General features: G+C 46.1%; 1 pseudogene; it reads right to left on the reverse strand.

The window, feature by feature from the left end:
- Window positions 1-1057: 1057 nt before the first annotated feature.
- On the reverse strand, window positions 1058-10395 carry LOC140522789 (HLA class II histocompatibility antigen, DR beta 3 chain-like; annotated as a pseudogene).
- Between the last annotated feature and the right edge of the window lie 239 nt (window positions 10396-10634).

A 10634-nucleotide genomic window follows, 5' to 3' on the forward strand; every position in this document is an offset into this window, starting at 1 on the left:
TTTTTTATTTTTTTATTTTTTAATGTTTAACAATCACTGCCATACAATTGTGATTTTATCCCCCCCACCTACCCCCCACTACCTCCCTCCCTCCCCACGACTGCATACAATTCTGTATAGATTCTACATGTACTTTCCTATTGAGTATATTTTCACTATAGTCATGCTATGTAGTCAGACTAAGATAAATGAAAGAAATCGTATAACAAATCAGAACACGATACACAAACACATACACATACACAAACATGATCTGCTACATTATGTGAGTGACTTCCATATTTCTCTCTCTGAGTGTGGAAGGCATTTTGCCTTGAGAACCACCATTGGGATTTTTTTTTTTGTAAGAAGTTCTTGTGTAAAACTTTAATTTCTTAAAAGTGCAAGGAAAAGAGACATGATAGGCAAGCATAAGCTGCCTCTTAATCATCAAAGAGGAACTGAGCAGAAGTGACGGAAGTCATCAAAGAGATGGATCACCAGAATGAGGGGGGCCCATCACATGGGAAAGCTAGGGATTTCTGGGCAGACAGTCTATGAGGGCCATTGGTATCCATGCAATATCAGGAAATATAGAGGAAGGCCACCAGCATGCTGATTAGCCAACTTCTGTAGGAATTATGAAAGAAATGGACAAGAAGAACCCAGGAAGAAAAGGTGTAGATGGATCGCAATCTGCACATCTGGAGGCATTTCACACTTTGACAGATTCTACAAATCCCAAATGCTGAAGTTTTCTCCCTCTGCTCCCTTCTATTTGTCTACGTGTTACCAAGCACCACTTGATCTTCAATCTTCTAATTACCGGGCTGAAGGTTCAAGAGACAAAAATGCATTAAATAAAAGGTACAGAAGCTAAGGAGGGTGGAGGGGGTCACAGAATATCTGTTGAGGAAATGCCAAAGAGATCAAACAGAATCAAATATACAAGGAATAAAGTATTCTAGGGAAGGGGTCAGTAGAGCTAATGTCCTAGAGATCTGGGCAAGCAGGGGCCTCCAAACATGAGAGGGAGTCTGAGGGGAGGCAACAGTTCCAGGGGACACAGGCTCAGAGATCAGCTCAGAAACCCTGCAGAGGACACAGAACAGGCACAGAAGAGTCTCCATGGAGGTCTGAACCCACAAACAGAAGCACTTCTTCTCGCTAAGGGCCCCCAAGTCTCTTCTAACCTTTAGGCCCCACTGGGCAGAGGATATACTATAAGAACCCTCAGCCCACCTGGGAAGAAGGATCTTACCTGTTGCTTGTGGACCCCAATTTCCTGGAAAAGGAAGAGAGAAAGACAGACATACAAATACTTGTAAATCCTAGAGCCATAGAAGCAAGAGGCACCAAGGTTCTGAGAAGTGTAGGATAGGGAAATCCTACTGCTTACCCCAATACCTAACAACATAGAGGAAGCACTTAATAGATCCTTTATCCATCCAGCTACAACTGCGTGAGTGGATGGGGGCAGAGTGGGGGGGAGGAAATGGCAGGGGAAGGGGCTAAAGGATGGAATCTGAGAACCCTTTCAAAGCTGCCTCTACTAGTGAATATGGGATTCCCTAAAACTCCTTGAGCCCTGGGATCTAGTCCCTTGTAAGTCCCTGGAGAGGAAGAGCAGAAGCCAGAACCAGACCACCCTTTCACCTCTGTCCTAGGGCCAGATTTCTGGTACAATCAAATATCCTCTTTCTCCTAGAGAACATCATGGAGGGGAGGGGACCTCAGGGCTTTCCCCAGACTATCTCACCTTTCTGACTCCTCTTGTGGACCATGAGGCCAACGCCAAAGAAGATCAGCCCAAGCACAAGGCCCCCGACTCCACTCAGCATCTTACTCTGGGCAGAGTCAGACTGTGCTTGTGGGAAGAAGAGACATCAAGGATGAAAATCTTCTCTCCAGGAGTCAGCTCCATATGGGGAGCAGACAAGTCTGAAGCAAGCCTGAGAAGGTGGCTAAATCCTGTCTAAGAATGGAAGGGATTGATGTGCAAAGGGCCTTTCAGGTCTCAGGAAGTAAAAACTCAACAGGGGACACTGACATCAATTCATCTCAAAGCCTTGCTCCCCTACCCCAGGACAAAGAGGTTTATAGGCTGATCACAAGAGTCCCAGAGGGAGGACACCTCTCAGGACTGGGGTCAGTGAGGAGGCTGACAAGGTTCTATGTCTCCATAGCTCTTGGGTCAGCACTGCTATTAGGGGAAAGGGAGGAGGGTGGGTAGCACCACATGGGGTTTGTATCAGCCCAGGGCAGAAGAAAAGAGGGCACAGGATATACACTGAGGGGATCTCAGAGGTAGCTCCATGTCCTGAGCAATTTTAGAAGCAGAAGTTAAGGGAACTCTATCTCACTTCAGTCAAAAATAACAGGTGTCTGAAGGCTGGAGTGCTCCATTTGGCAGGTGTAGACATCTCCATGCTTGGGGGTCATTTCCAGCATCACCAGGATCTGGCAAGTCCAGTCTCCATTGCTGATCAGGCCTGTGGACGCAACCCCAGATGTCTGTTCTTGCCCATTCAGGAACCACCTGACTTCAGTGTCTCCAGGATAGAAACCAGTGACAGAGCAAACAAGCAGGTTGTGGTGTCCCAAGGGAGCCATCTTTGATGGATGCACAGTCACCTCAGGCTCAACTGGCAGAAAGAAAAAGACTTTCAATGAGGGAGACAGAGCAGTTCTCCCTACCCCCTCCCCACCTCAGTCACCCAATTTACAACCAGGCTCAGTTCTCCTCTTCTCCCCAGAGCCAGAAATGGGCCGCTTGGTAGACATTTAAGCTCCCCCAAAGACCAGAAATGTGAACTAGCAGGACTCCATGGTGCTGAATTATCACAGCCACAGCTCATCAGGAATCAGGGATACTGGAAGAAATTAGCAGACAAGTTTTCTCATTAGAAACAGATACTTTGTAATGAATTATCTCCAAAAGCAGATCACAGATGTAGGTAATAAACTATTTTAAGAAATATTTTCAGCTCAAATATTAAGAGATGCTATCAATCCACTGAAGAAATTCTGAATCAGGAGAATTGTGGAGAACATCTAGGCCCAGTAGAAACCTAAGCATCCCGACCCATAGTTCAGGGGCCTTGGGAGAAGCAGGAATGTGTCTGGGCCTCTGGAGAAAGATAATTCCAGTGGTGAGGCCTCAGTTGTAAGAGTCTGTGTTATCAGAGAAAGCTGGGACAAGGAAAGGTGAGAGGGAAGGTGAGATGGGAGAGACCAGAGCATAAGAAGACTCTGATGAGCTTATATTCAGCAATTAAAAAGGTGCAGTTTTATTTAAGATTTTAAAAGGCTTGTGACAACAGGGCACTCAGGACTCAGGGGACTTAATTTCATATTAACAAGTTTGTTGTGGTTCAGTCATTCTTCAGTCTTTGCTACCCCATTTGGGGTTTTCTTGGTAAAGATACCGAATTGATTTACCATTTTCTTCTCCAGATCATTTTACAGATGAGGACTGCAGGCAAACAAGGTTAAGTGACTTGTCCAGGGTCACACAGCTAGGAAGTTTCTGAGGCCAGATGTGAACTCAGGAAGATATCTTCCTGACTCCACGCCTGGCACTCTATCCACTACCATACTCAGCTTCCTATTAATTTTAGCATTGTATAAATGTGAGTTATTTATAGGTGAAGGTTTTTGGCTTGTTCTCAGTAAAATTTATCCCCATTAGAACTGGAGAAGGGAAAAAAATCTGAATTTGACTAAGGAAAAAGGACTCAAGGAACCCAAATCCATGCTGGGTATAAGAGGGTCTCTTCCTCACTTCCTCTGTCCCTTCCTCTGTCTCCTCTATTCATTCTCCCCTCTCTTCTCCTCTCTCTTCAGACCCCTTGTCCCCTTTGCTCCTCTCCGGTTTTTCTGCCCCAATTTCTCCCCACCATTTCTCTTACTTTTCTTCTTCCTCTCATCCCTCCTTTTTTATCCTCCAACACAATTGCTTCTCCCCATTTTTCTTCCTTCCCTTCATCCTCCTCCCCCTTTGTCCCCAATATCCTCCCACTCCTCATCTCCCTTCCCTGTTCCTGTCTCCCTTGGTCCCCTCCCTTCCTTCTCTCTCCCAATCCATCATCTCCCCCTCCCTTCATCCCTGATCCCCCTGGTCTCTCCCCTACTCTGGGGGCCCCCGTCCCTGCATCTGCTCCTATGACACCCCCCCCCCCCCCCGTCACCTTCTGTCCTGCGCCCTCCCATCTCAGCCTCCCTTCCCCCTGCGCTCCCTTCCAGCCCCTTCTCTTCTCTTCCCTCCCTGCTCTCCCCGCTCTCCAGGACGCCCCCTCCTCCCTCTCCCTGGATCCCTGCTGGGCTCCCCTGGTCCCCCCTCCCATCCCCGGGGGCGCACACTCACTGCGCCTGCGCACTAAGAAGGGCTCAGTCTCCTCGTAGTTGTGCCTTAGTTAACCACCTGGCCACGTTTATAATCCAGGGTTTCCTTCTGATTGTTCCAATCTTCGGCAATCCCCGCCCCAGCTCCGTCAGCGCCACATACTCCCCGACGTCGCTGTCGAAGCGCAGAAACTCCTCCGGTCGTGGATGTGTGTCTGCACATACCGCACGAGCTGAGTCCCGTTCGCAAAGCAACACTCGGTTTCTTCAGCTCAATGAAGTGCTCCGGAGGGACACCTGGTCGGCCCGGACGGCCCACTCGCCCTCGAATCCATTAGCGCAACCTGATCGATGAGAACACCGGCCGCACCTGGCTGTCCTTCCTGCACATGCTCATCGCCACCCTCTCTGAGGTCCAGAGACAGCAAGCCACTTTTCCGAGGTCACACCGCAATCTGGAATGAAGCTAGCACTAGAACTCAGACCATCAGGTTCCCAGACGGGTCCTGACTGCCTGCTGCTGCATAGCTGCAACCACACCCAGCCTGGTGCAAACAGTCCCAGGAAATTTTACCGCAAGCCCTCCTGACCCCAATTTAACTGCCTGTCTGATCTTTATCCCTCCAGTGGATCTTTGTGTCCCCCTCCCGGCCCCTCTGCAGAGACTCGGGCAGGTGACAGCTCCCCCACATGCGTCCATAACCTTAGAGGTCACAGGTCTCTCTCCCTTTTGATCAGGGGACAATAACCAGATCAAAATCACCCTGCTACTGAAAAAGGCTTGGAGATCTGCTGTGCTGTGTATGACTGCTCACAGTTCCTGTGACTGCTGGACCAGGGCGCCGTCTCCCAGTCACCCCTCCTGGGCATATCTTACATCCTCCTTCTCCCAGATTGTAATCTACTGGAGCCCAGGAAATGACTGGTTTTTAAATGTAAACTTAGCATTCAGCACAGTGCCTGGTACACAGCAAGCACTTAATAATGCTTAGTTACTAAATCATGTCATTTATCTATCCACCCCACAAATGACAAAGTAATTTTTAGAGAGTCTAAATCTGACCACTTAACTCACCTCCTCAAGAAACTGTGGTTGCTCCCTATGAACCCTTGGAGAAATTCCAAAACCCTAACCTTGGCATTCAGAGTCCTCCCCTATTCTGACTCTAGCCTCTTTTTCCAGGATCTCCTGTTATTCCCTGTCACACACAAATTATGTTTCAATCAAACTTGCTGCTCCCCAAACTCATCACTTCATCTGCTACCTCCACACATGTGCACAGCCTCCATACTTGACCTTCCCTCTGCTTCACCCACAACTCGTGGATTCTTTGCTTCCTTTATGCTTAAGCAGTCTTTCCTTTTCTGTTCACTGCTGCTCTTCCCCAAAGAAAGTCAGTCAATCAACAAGCGTTTATTAAGCGCTTACTGTGTGCTAGGCACCTTGTTAGGTGCTGGGAATGCAAATATAAAGAATGAAACAATAGCGTCCATAAAAGTACAGACAGAATGAATCCAAATAAGTAGAAAATAGGGAGGGAAGACACTGACATTTGGGAAGATCGGGAAAGGCTTCACCTAGAAAGTAGTGCTTGAGCTGAACCTTAGAGAAAGAGAAGATCCATGACCCAAGAATGGGGGATGGCCAGGACAAAGGCTCAGAGATAGGAGATGGGGGCAGTGTGTGAGGAAAAGGTCCATTTGGGCAGATCACAGAGTACAGGAAGAGGAAGATTGTCATATAAGAGATGGTTTGAGCCAGACTGTGAAGGAATAAACAGAGGAAGTTCTCATTGATCTTAGAAGCAATAGGAAGCCAGTGCTGTCTATTGAGGAGAGGAGTAACTTCATCAGATTTGCTCCTAAGAAAAAACACATTTTTAGGTGAATGACAGATGGAATGAAAGAGACTTGAGGCAAAAACAGGAATTAGGAGACCACCATAATAACCTGGGTGATGACAGTCTAAACAGAAAGGAGGAAATTGAGGAATCTGTTTAGCAAGTGTTGAATTGAGTGAATCCCACTGACTCCATCTTGTGACTCAGTTCTGGAGCTAGCTCAGCTCCCTTTCTGTTCGACTATGGGTAGGGTCCAATTTCTCTCTTCTGAGAAAATTGTTTTCAGTTGTGGGAACTGGGAGAAAAACCTTATTTTACTGTTTGAACCTAGTACTGCATGGCTGGGAAGCTGGCCCAGCTCTCCTGCTGCTTAGAGACCCTTCACTAAGGCCCAAAGTTGTGGTGACCAGAAACAAGGGCAGATCCAAAGACTGAGGCAAGGAGTTCTCACAATTGTACATGCCAAGCCAGCCATATGTATCATCTGAAAACTGATCAGTTAATTATTGTTTCCATGTTCCTTTGGGGGCAGCTAGGTGGTGCAGTGGATACAGTACCATTGCAGGTGTCAGGAGGACCTGAGTTCAAATCTCACCTCAGACACTTGACACTCACTAGCTATGTGACCTTGGGCAAGTCGCAACCCCAGTTGCCTCATCCTGGGTCATCTCCAGTCATCCTGATGAATTTCTGGTCACTGGATTCAGATGGCTCTGAAGGAGAAGTGAGGCTGCTGACCTGCACAGCCCTCCTTCACTCAAAACAAAGTCAAGTGCAAGTCATGTCATTATTTCTCTGATAGCATGGTCTCCTTCGGCAACAAAGGGCAATCACACATGTTCCTTTGATTGTTCATAGACACTGGCGGGGGGGGGCAGGAGGCACTTCTATTTCTGATTTCAGGGAAGTGCACTTGTTTGCTCTCCCCCTTCCAACTTGATAAGTCCCTAATCTTTCCTCCAATTAGAATTCAAGTTACCTAATGCTGTTTTGTTTCCTTTTAATTCATTGGCCTTATTTAATTGTTTTTAATGTATAAAAAATCTTAAGGAAGAAAATTATTCCTTGAAAATCAGAATTGGGCAAGCAGAAGTCAGTGAAGCTGTAAGAGGTGAAGAAATAAGAAAAAAACAAAATATAAGAATTTTTCATTCTTTAAATAAAAAATAGAAGAGAAGAAATGTGAACCATCTCATAAGAAAAATAACAGATCTAGAGAACAGATCAAGAAGAGAAAACATAAGAATAATTGGACTACCTGAAAGCTATGATCAAAAAAGAATCTTGACACAATAATACAAGATATAGTTGAAGAAAATTGTCCTGACACATTAAAACGAGAGGGAAAAAATAGAAATAGAAAAAATCCATGAATCACCACCTAAAAGAGATCCTATGAGGAAACTCACAGAAGGATTATAGTTAAATTCTAAAACCCCCAAAGCAAGGAGAAAACATTATCAGCAACAGGAAAAAAAACAGATAATGTATGAAGGTACCACAATCAGAATTACACAAGACACTGAAAGACATTCAAAGATTGCAAGTCTTGGAATATTACATATTGAAGAACAAACGAACTGGACCTCAGGCCAAAAATATGGTACCCGGCAAAGCTCAGCATAATTCTGAAAGAGAAAAAATGGACATTTGATCAACTATCAGACTTTCAGAACTCTGTTAAAAAAAAAAAAAAACCTGAACTCAATAGAAGATTTGACATACAGGAGCCAAGAGAAATATAAGGTACATACTGATGGCCAATTACAAGTGACTAAGTAAGAATAGAATGTTCACCTTTTAAGCATGGAAAATGTAAAACCTGTATCTAAAGTTGTTACTAGTAATTAGATAGTTTATAAAAAGATTGAGGTAGACGTTAGTATGATGTGACTTCAAAAAGTAAAACCATTCAAGAACAGAGAAGAAAGTAATTATCTTATTCAAATGAGGTGCAAGAGGAAGAATCAATACAGAGGAATTAGATGCAGGAGTGACTCTGGCTTTCCTGCTGTCCCTCTTACTAGACACTCCATCTCACAGCTTGGGTATTTCCCCTGTGTCTGGAATGCTCTTCCTCCTCATCCCTGATTCATAGCTTCCCTGGCTTCCTTCAAATTCCAGCTAAAATCCCATCTTCTACAGAAAGGCTTTCCCAATCTCCCTTAATTCTAGTGCTTTCCCTCTGTTGGTTATTTCCAAATTATCCTGAACATAACTTGTTTGTACACAATTGTTTTCACATTGTCATCCCCAGGGACTTTTACCTTTCTCTGTATTCCCCACAGTTAATACAGTGCCTGGCACAAAGTAAGACCTTAATAAGAGTTTGACTCACTTTTGGCTTGGCAACTACTTCATTATTGTGTAGCTTGAATGATTGCCCACATCGGGGCATCACCTGCTCAATTCACCCATGGATGATACCTGGGTGACACTGGTGTTGTCACCTGGATTAAGTAGCCATCATCCTGCTAGGACAGGGAGATCTCAATACCCTTGAGTCTCCCCTTGCTCAGGCTCTAAGAGACTGTCTCTAGAAGGCCCCTTCTCTCCTACTCAATCCTGGAGAATATGAGTTATACATGACATACTCTTCTGCCAGAGGTGGTGCAGGTGATAAAGCTCAAAAGTTGGTCAGATCCTGGAGGGCAGCTCTAGAGCAGGTTAGGATCCCAAAGAGGCTGTGATTGGCCAGGCCATGTGCCAGACCAGGATGCAGGGGCAATAATATGAACAGTGACAGAGGGGGTTTTATCTGTTCTCCTATACTTACACCAGCTAGGAAAGTATTTTGTCCTACCCCAGGAGGCTCCCTCCCTGCCCAGAACAAAGGATCTCACGTCCCTGATGGGTCAAGACAGAGGCTTCTTGATCCAGATCAAGACTTCAGGGAGAACAGCAACAGTGTGGAGACCAGAGATGATACTGACAGATGGCGTGAGGGGTGGGGTGAGAGCAAGTCCTGTCTGATCCAAGGGAGTGGGGGTTTGTGGATCATTGGACCTGCACTTCTTTTTCAGCTCATTAACAAGAGATTATGAAGATAGGAAAAAAGCCAGCCTGGGTCAATCGCCAGTGCAGTATCTGCCTTTCATCTTCCTCAGAGGAATGGATGGGGAGACCCTCCCCTACTGCACCATGATGTTATTTGTGAAAACCAGGGGTGGTCCCAAACACTGCAGCTTCACTTATGGACTTGAAGTCTTACCTTGGAAATTAATCCAGGAAAGTCTCCCCAATAACAGTCAAATTGAAACCTTCCCAGCAGCTTAGGCAGACTCAGTGAAGATGTTTAGTGGGACAGAGAAGTTTAGATGGGGGAGAAGGCGGTGGGGAGACCTTGACTGCTCTGAAGGTATCATCCCCTACTCAAAAAGCTCTAGTAACTCCCTATGACCTTCAGTATCAAATATAAAATCCTCTGCTTGGCCTTCAAGGCCCTTCACAACTTGGCCCCCTCCTACTTTCCCAATCTTCTTACACTTTACGTTTCCAGTCCCCCAGCACTCTGCTGTCCAGTGACACCAACCTTCTTGTGCTTCCTCTCACATATTTCTCCCTATCCCCACTCTGGGCCCTCTCTGACTGCAACCTCATGCTCAGAATCCTCCTCTCTATCACCTCTGCCTCCTCACTTCCCTGGCTTACTTCAAGCATCAGCTCAAACCCCACCTTCTACAGGAAGCCTGTCCTGATCCCCATTAATGTCAGTGCCTTCCCTCTCTTGATCACTTCCCCTTTCTCCTGTATCTATCTTATTCATACAGAGTTGTCTGCTTATTGTCTCCCCCATGAGACTGTGAGCTCCTCAAGAGCAGGAACTGTCTTTGATCTTTCTTTCTATCCATGGGATCAGTACAGTACCTGGCAGACAGTAGCTGCTTCATAAATGCTTATTGATGAATGGCCTGCAGCCCTCAATTCTTGGAGGTGGCTGCATCAGGTCCCTCAGCCCTGAGGAAAAGGGGGAAAAGAAGCAAGGGCTTAAGGAAGAATTAGTTGGGAGGGGAGCCTGAAACCCAGTTTCCCCTACTGTCCCAAGTCCTTCTTTTGTTCTGGGCCCAGAGGGAAGAGTGCTCCCCTTGAGCCCCACCTGAACTCTCTGTGTTGCTTCTGCTCTGTGCTTTCCTGGAGCATGTCTGCCTGCAGCCACCTGAGAACTGAGCACCAGTAGAGTCACAAGCAGCATCTCTTTGCAAATGCCCCTGGGGAGTGAGACACATAGCATCCTGGAGACAAGATAAGTATATGGGACCCAGAGAGATATGACAGTCAAGATGTCCCTCACTTGATGGGAATTACCCTCCACACTTCCCAGACTAAGAATTTATAGACTTTTTATTCTTCCTCAGTGTTGGTCAACCTCAAAGTTGAGAGAACTAATGAGCATTACAAATGAAGTGCATCATTTGTTCCCAAGCAGAGGTTCTTTTTGCAGGGTCTGTTCTAATACTTCAGTGTTTTTCT

Source organism: Notamacropus eugenii, chromosome 2, assembly GCF_028372415.1.
Source record: "Notamacropus eugenii isolate mMacEug1 chromosome 2, mMacEug1.pri_v2, whole genome shotgun sequence".
In the NCBI taxonomy this organism is placed as follows: domain Eukaryota; kingdom Metazoa; phylum Chordata; class Mammalia; order Diprotodontia; family Macropodidae; genus Notamacropus; species Notamacropus eugenii.